Source organism: Amaranthus tricolor, chromosome 1, assembly GCF_026212465.1.
Source record: "Amaranthus tricolor cultivar Red isolate AtriRed21 chromosome 1, ASM2621246v1, whole genome shotgun sequence".
NCBI lineage: Eukaryota > Viridiplantae > Streptophyta > Magnoliopsida > Caryophyllales > Amaranthaceae > Amaranthus > Amaranthus tricolor.
Genome location: NC_080047.1, coordinates 18,034,595 through 18,047,456, shown reverse-complemented (window position 1 = coordinate 18,047,456; position 12,862 = coordinate 18,034,595).

The window sequence follows — 12,862 nt, the reverse complement described above, 5'->3', positions numbered from 1 at the left end:
ATATGTATTACTTTATTTACACTATTCACGCCCGATGCTTTCCTTAACGGGAGAATCAAACAGTTGTATTGCGGATTACAGTCAGCAGAACCATAATAAGCACCGAGCTATCCATGGGTTTGTTGAAGTACACAACCACATTTGTTAAACACAAAATCACCGAGTTCTAACATGCGGTTATACTCAAGCTGGAGCTGCTCCAAGGCATAGAGAGATACGTGGCGATATAGAGGTCTAAAGTAATGCTGTCGCATCGATCTTTGTACAGAAGACATGGAATCCTGTAGCGCTTGTCGGATTGTAGCTTGCTGATTTGTAATCTGTGCGTGCGCCCTTTTGAAAAGGGTATCGAATGAGCTATTACCGCTACCAAGGTAATACTTAAAAGAAGAGTGTTGGCTTTCAACTCTGCTGGTAGTCCGGTTACCCAAGTGTAAACAATCATTCGTCCACGCACGGACAAATTTCTCTCTCAGTGGAATCCATGTTCCAGTCAAATACCAAACGACCTTTTTGTTCCTAACCGACCACGTACTGACGATCTCTTGCCATTTATCTTCATATTCCTCGATCGTAGAACTTTCAACCAAGGGGTTCCATCTACTTATCCTGAATACCTGCCCTTGTTGATTTTTCTTGCCGCCACACTTGTCCACCATGTTCTCAACGTCGTTGCCAATATGCCAGATGCATAACAAATGCCGCACATCTACATTAAACAAAACATTGAACGTAATTAAGACATTATCATTAGATATAACCACAATAATGAATCAGCAAAGCCTTTTTACCTGGGAAGACGTCATGAATAGCTGCAGATAAACCTTCGTCTCGATCGGTTACAATGACGCTAGGAGTCTGAGCAGTGCCGAAAATATCTCTCAATCCCTGCAGCACCCACGAATACGACACAGCCGCCTCATCTCGCATCAAACAAAACGCAACCAAGAAATTGTGATTGGTTGGCGTCATTCCGATCACTTCACATAGTGGCCACTTTTGTTTGTTCGTTTTGTACGTTGTATCTATCAGCACAACATACGGCCACGTACGTATCATTTGGATAGAGGTAGGATTTGCAATTAATAGTCTGCTCAATTGCCCTTCGTTATCCAAGTCTGTCCATACCAAATAATTAAGTTCTGTGGCCATATGAAGACAGTGTTGAAGGGGAGTCCTACCCTCCATCTCTTCTCTCCTTATTGATTGTCTAATATTATATATCTGATTCATACTAGCATAAAAACCAGGAAAATTATCTCTAATAGAATTCATAATAAAGGTCGGTTGCATTCCGGTTGCACTAAGCTGTCGTATGTGCTCCCGAATATCTACTTTAATCCTATTTGCCCTTACATGACCATCTCTGTACACCAAGAACGGGTGGTTATGTTTTCCCTTTTCACCAGGACACACCCTTACCGTCCAAGGTCTTTCTGGTGGTTTACGACTACTTCCTACAATCATAAATTTACACCCGCAACTTCTACTTTTAGAACCAGGTCGGGCAGTATTATCTAGATTATGTACATCACCCCTAATATTACCATAGTGGTGACATCTTAAATAGACACTAACTCTAGAACGTCCTTCTTTCTTTTTATAAGAAGCACGTGTAAATTGAAAACCGATTGTTATTGCTATCGCATCGGCCCAACTATGTAACTCATCTAAGGAGATAAATTCCCTATCCGTAACAAAGCTACCGGAATAGTCTACGTTGTCTCCAAAGTTTTCAAACTCCAGCAAATTTGAAATATAAATAATATAAATTAAGTACATTAATGACTACGATAATAATAATAATAATAATGACAACAACAACAACAAATTAAAAACATTACGTAAATAAAAAAATCTTAAAAATTTAAATTTATCAACAATAAAAATTTATACGGAAAATAAAAAAAAATTAATACGGAAAATAAAAAATAGTACTAACAATAATAATAATAATAATTTAAAAATAATTAATACGGAAAAAAAAAAAAAATTCACAGGCGCACAGATCTGTGCGCCTGAACAATGGTCCAGGCGCCCAGTTTTTTGCGCCTGAACCATGGTTCAGGCGCCCAGATTTGTGCGCCTTTTTTTTTTTTTTTTTTTTTTTAAATTTTCCAACGACAACTTTACGTACCGCATCCGACTCATAGTCGCTTTCGTTAGCCATATTTAACCAATTACGGGTTACCACTTCTTTAACACTTTTTAGAGAGATAATACCAGTTTTTAGAGAGATAGTACCGTGTTTGAATTCGTATTTCATACGCATCTCAGAATTCCATATATATAGACAAATCTTACGCATTAAATTCTTATTAGTGTTATTAAGCGTGATTTACATTTATTAATTAATTTTTAAGTATAGTGGCAATTTTGTAATTTTTTTAAATACAGGGGCGAAAATGTAATTTTAGAGGGGGGTGGCGATAAAATAAAAAGGGGTGGCGAAAAATAGCATCACCCTCTATTAATTTGATATTTCAAGATCAAGATAAATAAAAAATCATCACAGGATGAATAAACAAATTATTTATGCATAAAACTGAAGATAGGAGATATGATCTAATTGTATATTACTTCTTTAATTTTTTTTTTTTAAGTTTCCTATATTCTTAATTGATATTGGTTTTACATTTACTCTATTGATATCATTCACAAACTCATTGCCTTTCCACATCTCATCAACATATGTTTCACCAATTTCATGGTATCAATTCAAAAATTAATAATTATTTTATGCAAAAATAAAAGGAAATATAATATGGTGAAAGTGATAAGATCTGTCAAAATGGTAAGATAAGCAGGCTTTAAGTCTAATTATTTTTTGTCGAGTCGAGTTATTTTTAATTTTTTATATGATCGAACATATGGATCAAGAGTATTAAATTATTTGTTTCTAATCATTTATATTTTTCTTTGAAAAAACATAAAATATCATTTACTTAGTTTATATTTATTTTCTTATAAAATTGCCCAATTGATCATTTTCTTTGACAAGAAACTATCAACTGAAATACAAAAATTGAACATAATTATACTTTAAAAAGGTTTTCCGTCCTAATATAATGACGTCTAGCTATGAACTTGAAAAAAATGCGTAAATCAATTTAATATGCAGAGAAAAATCCATAACTTTCCAGTAAGAAGGATCGAATATATCATAGTAAAGCGCAAGAAAAGCCGAAGAAGACCTAGAAGAACATGGGAGGAGCATATTTAAAGTAATCTGCACGTGCTTTACCTTTCTAAGGACCTGACCAGGGATAAGGACAGTTGACAGCGCCTTATCCACGTCTTAGATTACTAGACATGTCCTTCTTACCCACAGTTTATTACTGTTCTTTGCCTCTGCTTATCGCTCTTTACCACCTCTCTTACCATTTTCTCTATTTTAAGTTATTTGTACGTATTCTATTTGTTATGTATATTTAGTTAGTTGATTACTATTCATGGTCAACGTGGGTGTAAGTTGCAGGCTTCCGGATAGTTGCAGGTTTCTTTGTCTTTAAAGACTTTTCTTGAGCTGAGGTCCTCTTTGATCGCACTCTCCTCTATGGGTATGAGCTACCGTCTCTCTTTCCTCCCCAAACCCTGACCATAATGTCTATGAGCGGAATACACTGGATATGATGATGATGAATTTAACATATAGTAATTGTTTTCTGTTTTTTTCAACTTGTGCCATTTTGAATTTTTTTCAAGTTGTTACAAGTGAAAATTATTAGATTATTACTCGAATTACAAGGCCGGTTTTTAGGCTATTCGAAGTAATCGACCGCTTAAGGCCTTCGGAAATAAAAAGCCTTAAATATTAAATAGTGCTATTTAGGTTCGGTTCTGAGCAACACTTTTTAAGTGATTTGTTCGTAAAGTTTTTTATATTTGAAGTAATATAATATTACAATATATTCTATCTTGAATTATTTTTCTCCAAGTGAAAGGTTTTCTATCTTTTAATAATAAACGATCTCATTTTAAAAGACATTATAAAAATAAATAGGGCCTATAAAATCTTTAATAAAATATTGTTTCAGCTTGTGTCATTTTGGGTTAACAGTAAAAATTAGAGTTTTTTACCAAAATATTGTTCATTTATTACAAAATTCCCAAAAGTAATGTTATATAAGTTTAAATTCCCAAATTAATGTCCACCTAAGAAATGTTGTTTTCCACCAAAACAACTTACCATTATCACTAGGGGGTGTTCATTAGCGGGCATCCGACATTCCGGGTATCCGGAAACTTGGATACCTAATTAGTCGGGTACCTATTTTTAACGGTCCGTGTCCCGGTCTAATTTATGCGGGTATTCTGAATCTAGTCTAGACACCAGTTCCCGGTTTTATTTATGATACTTTTGGGCAGAATTTATTGGGTACTGCAAGCACAATATACTTCAAAAATAAGAAATAGTAGTAGAATGTAAGTAGAGGATGATGATGATACAATACAAGATTGCAACATATTTCATATTCCTAAGTTTAACAAGTTAGCAAGGAATGAAACATTGTTTAATAAATACATAACACAACTCATTATAAATGGCAGGTCATTTTTTCAAAAAAAATTATCAATTATAGGCTGGGTACCCGTCCTGCATTAACCGGATTAGGTCGTAGACCGCGAAATAATTTTTAGCGGGTACCCGTTAAACCTTTTTAAAGGGGAAATTGTTATTTTACGGTATCAAATGGACCCTACTAGCATATTCAGCAAGAAAATGACATTTGCAATTTGATAAAACTCAAAGGTAAGCAGCAAAATATATTAATAATGGGTTTGATTGACTTCAAGTCTTTTACTGTAATAGCTTAATCCTATCAATGTTTTGTGTTATGTATTTATTTAAAAAATGTTTTATTATTTGCTAGCTTGTTAAATTTAGGAATATGGAATATTTTTTAATCGTGTATTATATCAATCATCCTCTACTTACATTCTACTTTAGTTTCTTATTTTTGAAATATATTATGCTAGAAGTGCCTATAAAATTCTGCCCAAAAATACCATAAATAAAATCGAGTACCTGGTGTTTCGACCCTATTTATCCGGATACCTGAAATCGGGTTCCCGGATAAATTGGACCGGACACGAGCCGCTAAAAACTAACCAGGTACCCACTAATGAACACCCCTAATAAAAATAATAAGTATATCTTAAATGACATTAATTTGAAAATTTAAACTTATATAACATTATTTTGGAAATTTTGTAATTAATGAACAACATATTGGTAGAAAACTCTGAAAATTATCAGATCAGATAAAAATTGAATGATTAAAAAATTGAAATATAATTTGGCCTGATGATCAATCTGTTGGTGTGACTATGCAACATGTACATCTGTATGTTTTGCAGTACTGATGCTGTTAGGGAACAAGGAATAGTCTAGGGTGTATGAAATCAATGGACAATTGGATATACTCCCAAACTACTTACTCCGGTCCAGACCAATTTACTTGCCACGATTGCTTTGTCACGCAGTCTAACGCACTAATTCAATTCTTAATATTTTTAATTATAAATAATAAAAAATTATCAAAATTTGATATTTATAATCATTGCAATGAGACGAATTAAACAAGATCTCACTTGACTATATTTTAGCCCATAGATTAAAAATAAATCACAAATTAAGAGTGATGAATAAATAGTGTCATTTTTTTCAATATTACAACTAATTTGGAATGGAGGAAATATTTAATTTGCCTTTCTCTCAAAAAAGTGTATCGTATAACTCCTTATGTCCTTATAAATTAGCACCAAATATAGTATTTTATAAAATATTTGAATTTTAATTCCATATGTAGATTAGTTTAATATTTGTTTGAATAATTTATTGATTTACAAATTATTGCTTTAGAAATAGGATGTTATTAATTAATTCTAATAAGAAGACACAAAGTAAGATATTTTCTATTGGGAAATAATGTATACTTTTTCACATTTTATGCTAAATCACGTCATTATATAAACATAAACAAAGTCTTTAAAAGTAAATTAGTAAATGTAAGAAACTATGGGATAAGAAATAGTTTATCAGTTTAAATCATATCATACAATCTAATAAAAAGATCGAAAATTTTCACATGTCATCCTCATAGAGGCCCCTCTAGAATAAAATTTTTTTGGTTAATTTTGGCTTATGTAACAAATAAAATTAATCAATCTGTCATTTTTAGCTCCCTAAAAATTAATTATTGAGTATTTTACCATTTAAAAACAATATAAAATGAATAATTTAAGTTTATTATACAATTTCATTTCTCATGTTAAGGTCATATACAAAATATTTAAGCTTATTATACAAATAAATAATTTCATATCATCATATCTTAACAATTTTTTACTTCAGTTTTAGTATAATATGTTTATTATTACATACTAGTATAAAAACTCGTACAATACACGATTTTTTTATATTAATTAATATAAAAATATTAGTTTAATTAATGATCGAAATACATATTATCATTATCTTATTTAATATTTCCATTCAAATATAGTTATCACTATTATAATTATTTTTAAATTTCTAAATATAAGTATCTTATTCAAATATTTTTCATTTCAAATTTTTTTTAAAATAAGTGGTAACAATTTGATGCACTAGATCAAGTATGGATGTCCCACATTACAACATTGATATCCAATCAAATAATTTCTTAAATAATTACCATATTCAAGCAATAATATCCAATCAAATAAATCCAAGTGGCATGGGTCTTAGAATGGAGATATGTGTAATTTTTCATTCTTTTTAGTACTCCCTCCGTTTTTTTGTTCTTCCCATGTACTTTTTACACAGTTTTCAAAGCAATTTTCGAACCTTAATATCTCTATATACGTATTATTATAAATTATAAAAAATATATGATAAAAAAATATATACATTAAGACGAATCAAATGAGATCTCACATAGATATATTTTATCATCTATATATGTCTTAAAAATCTTAATCAAATTTCTCTTTCCAAAAAAGAATATTTTAAACCGGAAAAACATTAGAAAACGGAGTAAGTATATATTATGATATTTAAAAATATACTTATATATAATATCTTCATACTAAAAAGTCCGTACAATGCACGCGTTTTTATACTAGTTTCAAAGTATTTTTATTATGACTTATCATCACTTTTTTAATCACATCTATACATTTTAAGTTTTTTTATATTAACACAATTTTTATTCTTTTTTTTATTAATTACCTAATATTCACATTTTCTTAAAATCATCAATTTTTTTACTACTATCCTAAAGACAAAAAGGTAAATTAGAATTAAAAAAATTACAAATTATAAAAAAAATGTGGCAAAATTAGTAGTAGGACAAAAAATATAGTAGTAGTAATTCAGTAGGATTTGGTAATTTACCTAGATTGACTAGACAAGTTGGCGCTCGTAAATTAAATGCAGAAACTGTAGACTATATAGTCTGATTTTCCTGAATATGCCTATAAAATTTTCTAATTAATAATCGTGATATTTTCTAATTAATAATCGTAATATGTAAATCATTATAAAAAGGCAAAAAATAATATTAAAATTAAAAAAAATAAATTAAAACAATAAAACTCTTACCCTATTACATTCTACCACACAAAAATAATTTATTAACTTGACAAATAGCTGTTACTTACTAAAAATTTGTCATCTGCATGATTCACCGAGCCAACCTCTTCGTCTATTACAAAGCAAATGATGCTACCTTTAGTTTAAAAGTATGTACACTACTCTACAGTGTACACTATTGTCCCTTTTTTTGGAATCAATTATGAATTCCACCCAACAAAATTAATGATTAATAATGCTATTTGCATTATTTAATTAAATTTCTCTCCATTTTTCTTTGGAATAGAACTATTTAACAAATTTTTTTTTTATTTTTCTGAGTCAGGTGGCGCTATTCGGATTTGGTATGAAAAAAATAGGTTGTTTTAAGAAACACAAATTCTTAAATAAGACGGTTTAATGCTGAGATTATTTTCTATTAGACTGGCTTATATATATTTAATGTATTAAAGTGATCACTTATAATATTAAAGTGATCAATTAGAAAATTAGGCTAATAATATGGACTTGTCTCATAGTGAAACTGTTTCATACAAGACGAGTTGTTTTAAGAAAAAAATGAATATTTGATAATTAATAAAAAGAAAATAATGACATTGAAAGAAAATTATAATATATATATAGATTAGATGAATAGAAAATGATATATTTATTTAAAAAAAATAGAAAAAATGCAAAATGAAAGTGAATGAGTAATCTACTAATAGCACATTGTTCCTAGAACTACAAGGTACTGGTAACGCTAATGGTAATGTCCCCACCTTTGTGCGTGTGTTTCTACAATCATTGTTATGTTCTTCGTCTACATTACTTTAAAGTTTACATTAAGTTAATTTTTTGGGATCATTAAGTGGATGTTTAGTTGCCTATTAAACAATTCTATGTATCATGAGGCTTTTATAATTCTACTCGTGTCTTCAGAAATCATCTCTCTATGAGATATTTTTCAAAGCTAGTCCATTATAGCTTAATGCTTATTTTTATTTTATATTTTTTTTATATATCGACCAGTTAGAATTAGTCTCTCACAGAGACCGTTTTCTCACGAAAATTTGTTATTACTAGCTAGTTTTGTTGTATGTGTATATATGTTAAATACTTTTTTCTAGTATTCAACTGCTCCATAAAATCATAAAATATACTTATAAGAAACGACTTATGACATGTGTCATGTTCTCATTAAAATTTTTCTCGCCTTTATTCTATTGTTGACATGAAAACTTTTGATGATCGTCTTAATATTTAAATAATTAACTCATTAAAAATATAATATTTTTTATTGACTATAAATATATTTCCTTATATAAATCTATAATTTTTTTATCCGAAATCTTAAATAAAATTAAAGTTTGCTTCATTAAGAAGTAATTCAACGACTGACAAAAAATAAAATAATTTAATTTTTTATTATCATATACACAATTTTAAGTCTTAAACTCAAAATTTAAATTATATTTATATTTAATTTATATATTTTATTATTCTTTAAAAAATATTTTATAGTCATATAAACCTATAATTTTTTATCCCAAATCTTAAATAAAACTAACATTAAAAAGTGATCCAAACATCAAAAGACAAAAAATAAAATAATTTATTTTTTTTATCATCATATACACAATTTTAATTCTTGAGCTCCAAATTTGTATTATATTTTATATTGAGTTTATATATTTTATTATTCTGTTAAAAATGTTATAATCATATATGATAAAAAAATTATTTTTTAATGAACAAAATATTTTTGCATGTTAAAATTACAGTAATTAAAATTTAATAAAATCTATTGACAACCATTTTTTGACTTATTTAGGTGATTTTATCAATATAATATAGCGTAACGATAATCAGTTTGATAAAATTTTATTGATTGATGGTAATTTTTTGTCTATTCTTTCACATATATGTTTTAATATAATTTTGTAATAAATTATTTCTTCGCTTTGTCAATTATATTATTATAACAAATACAAAAATTTTAAGATTAAGTTTATGTTGTAATTGAATTAATATTATAAATTAATATTAATATATTAATATAAATAAACATTTATTACATTTGTGTTTTACACGGGAGTCTATTTAGTTTTATTTGACTATATAAAGTTTTTTAAACTGTGGATGAGTACTTTAATTACATATTGATATATTATTATGGATTATTGTTTCATCACAACTAGAGCTGATAATCGGGTCAACTCACATCAAAATTTTAATGTCTTAGGTTGGGTCAATATTTTAGCGGGATCGACGTAGTTATAATTACCAATCCTGACCCATTTACGAACATATATATACTCTAATGCTTTTGAGCACAATTCTAGATCTTTTATCATTGAGAAATTTTATATATATATATATATATATATATATATATATATATATATATATATATATATATATATATATATATATATATATATATATATATATATATATATATATATATATATATATATATATATATATATATATTTATAAAATAAAAAGACTGAAAAATTTTACGTGTCATTTTAATAGAGCCCTTTCTTAATTACTGTTGAATTATGTGGCAAATAAAATTAATCAACATGTTACTTTTAGCCCTTCTAGAAATTAATGAAATTGAGTAATTCACCATTTTAAAAATATAATATAATAAAAAGACTGAAAAATTTCACGTATCATCATAATAGAGCCCTTTCTTAATTGCTGTTGAATTATGTGGCAAATAAACTTAACCAACATGTCATTTTAGTCTTTTCAGAAATTAATGAAATTGAGTAATTCACCATTTTTAAAATTAGAATAAACTTAATTATTTTGGTTTAGATTGAGCTATATTAAATTAGTTATTAATTCAAATTTTTTACATATGTGAATTTACTATATGTATAATAATCCCTCCGTTTGCTAATACTCTTCTCGTTTAGAATAATCTATTTGGATAGAGAAATTTGATTAAGATTTTTAAGACATATATTTATTATAAAATATATCTATGTGAGATCTTGTTAAATTCGTCTTAATATATACTTTTTATATATTTTTTTAAAATTTTTTATGATTCATATTTAGAGATAATAAGACTCAAAATTTACTATGAAAACTGTGCAAAAGTAAGTGGGAAAAACATTTAGAAATGGAGGGAGTACAATATAATAAAAAGATTGGAGAAATTTCACGTGTCATCTTTATAGAGTTCTTTTTTAATTGTTGTTGAATTACGTGGCAAATAAAATTAATGAACATGTCATTTTTAGCCATTCAAAAAGTTAATAAAATTGAGTAGTTTACTATTTTTAAAATAAAATAAATTGAATTATTTTGATTTAGATTGAGCTATTTTAAATTAGTTAAAAATCAAACTTATTACATCCGTAAATTTGTCATTGTTTGAATATTTTTTATAAAACTAATCAACTAGAAATATTTACTGCAGAAAATAATATAAATAAAATTAAAAAATAACATAAGTTATACGTTTATTAAATTTAGTTAACATAGATAACAAGTGGTTTATGAAGAAATCGATCAATATCGCAAAGTATAGTTAGGAATTGACAGCAACAAGAAGATTCAAAATGAATTTATACGTATTAATAGACGAATTAATAAATCAATTTATTTAACTAATAAGACAATTTCATTACTCGTGTTTAAGGTTATCTACAAACTAATTAAATTCATTACACAAAATTTTGAAAATTATAGTATTTATATATATCTTTATACTAAGAACTCCGTACATTGCACGAATTTTTTATACTAGTACGCATATAAAACAAAAAATAAATCAATAGTCCAAGCAACAATATTACGAGGATATCCTTCGCTATTTTAACTGCAAGAACAGTTTATATTAGTAAACTATAAGAATAAAGTTTCCCTCTTGCTCTAAACGAAGAAAATCTTTAATTTTCCTATATAATGTAGAAGAGTAGTGTTGAACTAAAGTATGATAATACTAGACTAAATCGGAGGGGATGAGAAACAAGTAAACAACCTTAGCCTCCATTGTTGATTTGATGCTACTATTAACCTTACAGTTGATCATAAACCTTACGCCCTTATAATTTTTTTTTTGTTTTTTTTCTTTTGGTTTTTAGGTACAAATAAAATCAGTTCTCTCTATATTATAGATTCTATCCAATTATTAGATTAGATCTACCTACCTATATATTGGGTTTTAAAGTTTCTCATGGTGATAATTTGGAGTCTTGTTGTCAAATCGATGGTAAAAATGTACATGACGTCACCACGGGTGTCAATTCGTGCTAATACAGTCAATAGTATCAAACTTATCTTTATTTCAATGCTACACCAGAACAAAAGACCCCTTCATAAGAGGTTGTATCAAACAACAATGTGATAGTGAAAATGCTTTTGTGTCAGATCTCCTTTATAATGATCGTGGTTTTTTTGTTTATGGAACCTTTTTAATTAAAATTGTTATGTATCTGAACAAATGTTATGTAAAAAAAGAGTATACTCTATTATAGATGTCGTATGAGATTTTTTATAAATGAATTATTAGGTTCATTTCAAAAAAAGTATGATAATAAAACAACGCCAAAGCATTATATCCAAAAGATTGGATTTGACTATGAACATAAAATATTAGTTTTAGTGGTCGTCCACAAGAATATTGTCCTTCTCCAATTGTTTTGATATCACAATTTCAATGTATAAATCTACATTTTTCGTTTCACTTTTCACTCTTGCCCTCCAAGTCATATTTAGTCTTTCTTATCATCTTTTTAAATCTCTTGAGATTTAACTTTTTATCTTTCTTATCGATTTACTAATATTACATATCCAAACCATCTAAAAAATTCTATTTTATCTTCTCCTCGATCAATAAAAGCTCTCTCTTATTTCTTCATCGTTTTTATCCCCAAAGCATGTGAATAGTTCTAAATATCAAAATGAACAAATGTATGAAATGGTTTTAATTTGAATTTTTAGAGTCGGACATGTTTGATGCTACATAGTTGTATAGGTAGTTTTTAGCATTTTAAGTTGTACTAGCTATATAATTCTAGCTCTTAGATACTTTGATGTTTAATTAGTTGTGTAAATTAAAACTATTTGGTAATAATAATTATTATTGTAGCTATTGGAGTATAATTTGTTGAGAAAAATGCATATAAAATTTTAAACCGTTACTATTAATTATGGAATATTACAAATTGCAATTTTTCGAAAAAAATTATCCGCATTATTAAACACTACTTAAACTGCTACTTTTACTGAATATTGACATTTTCCCAAAAATAACTGTTTAGTTTTACAAAATCACTA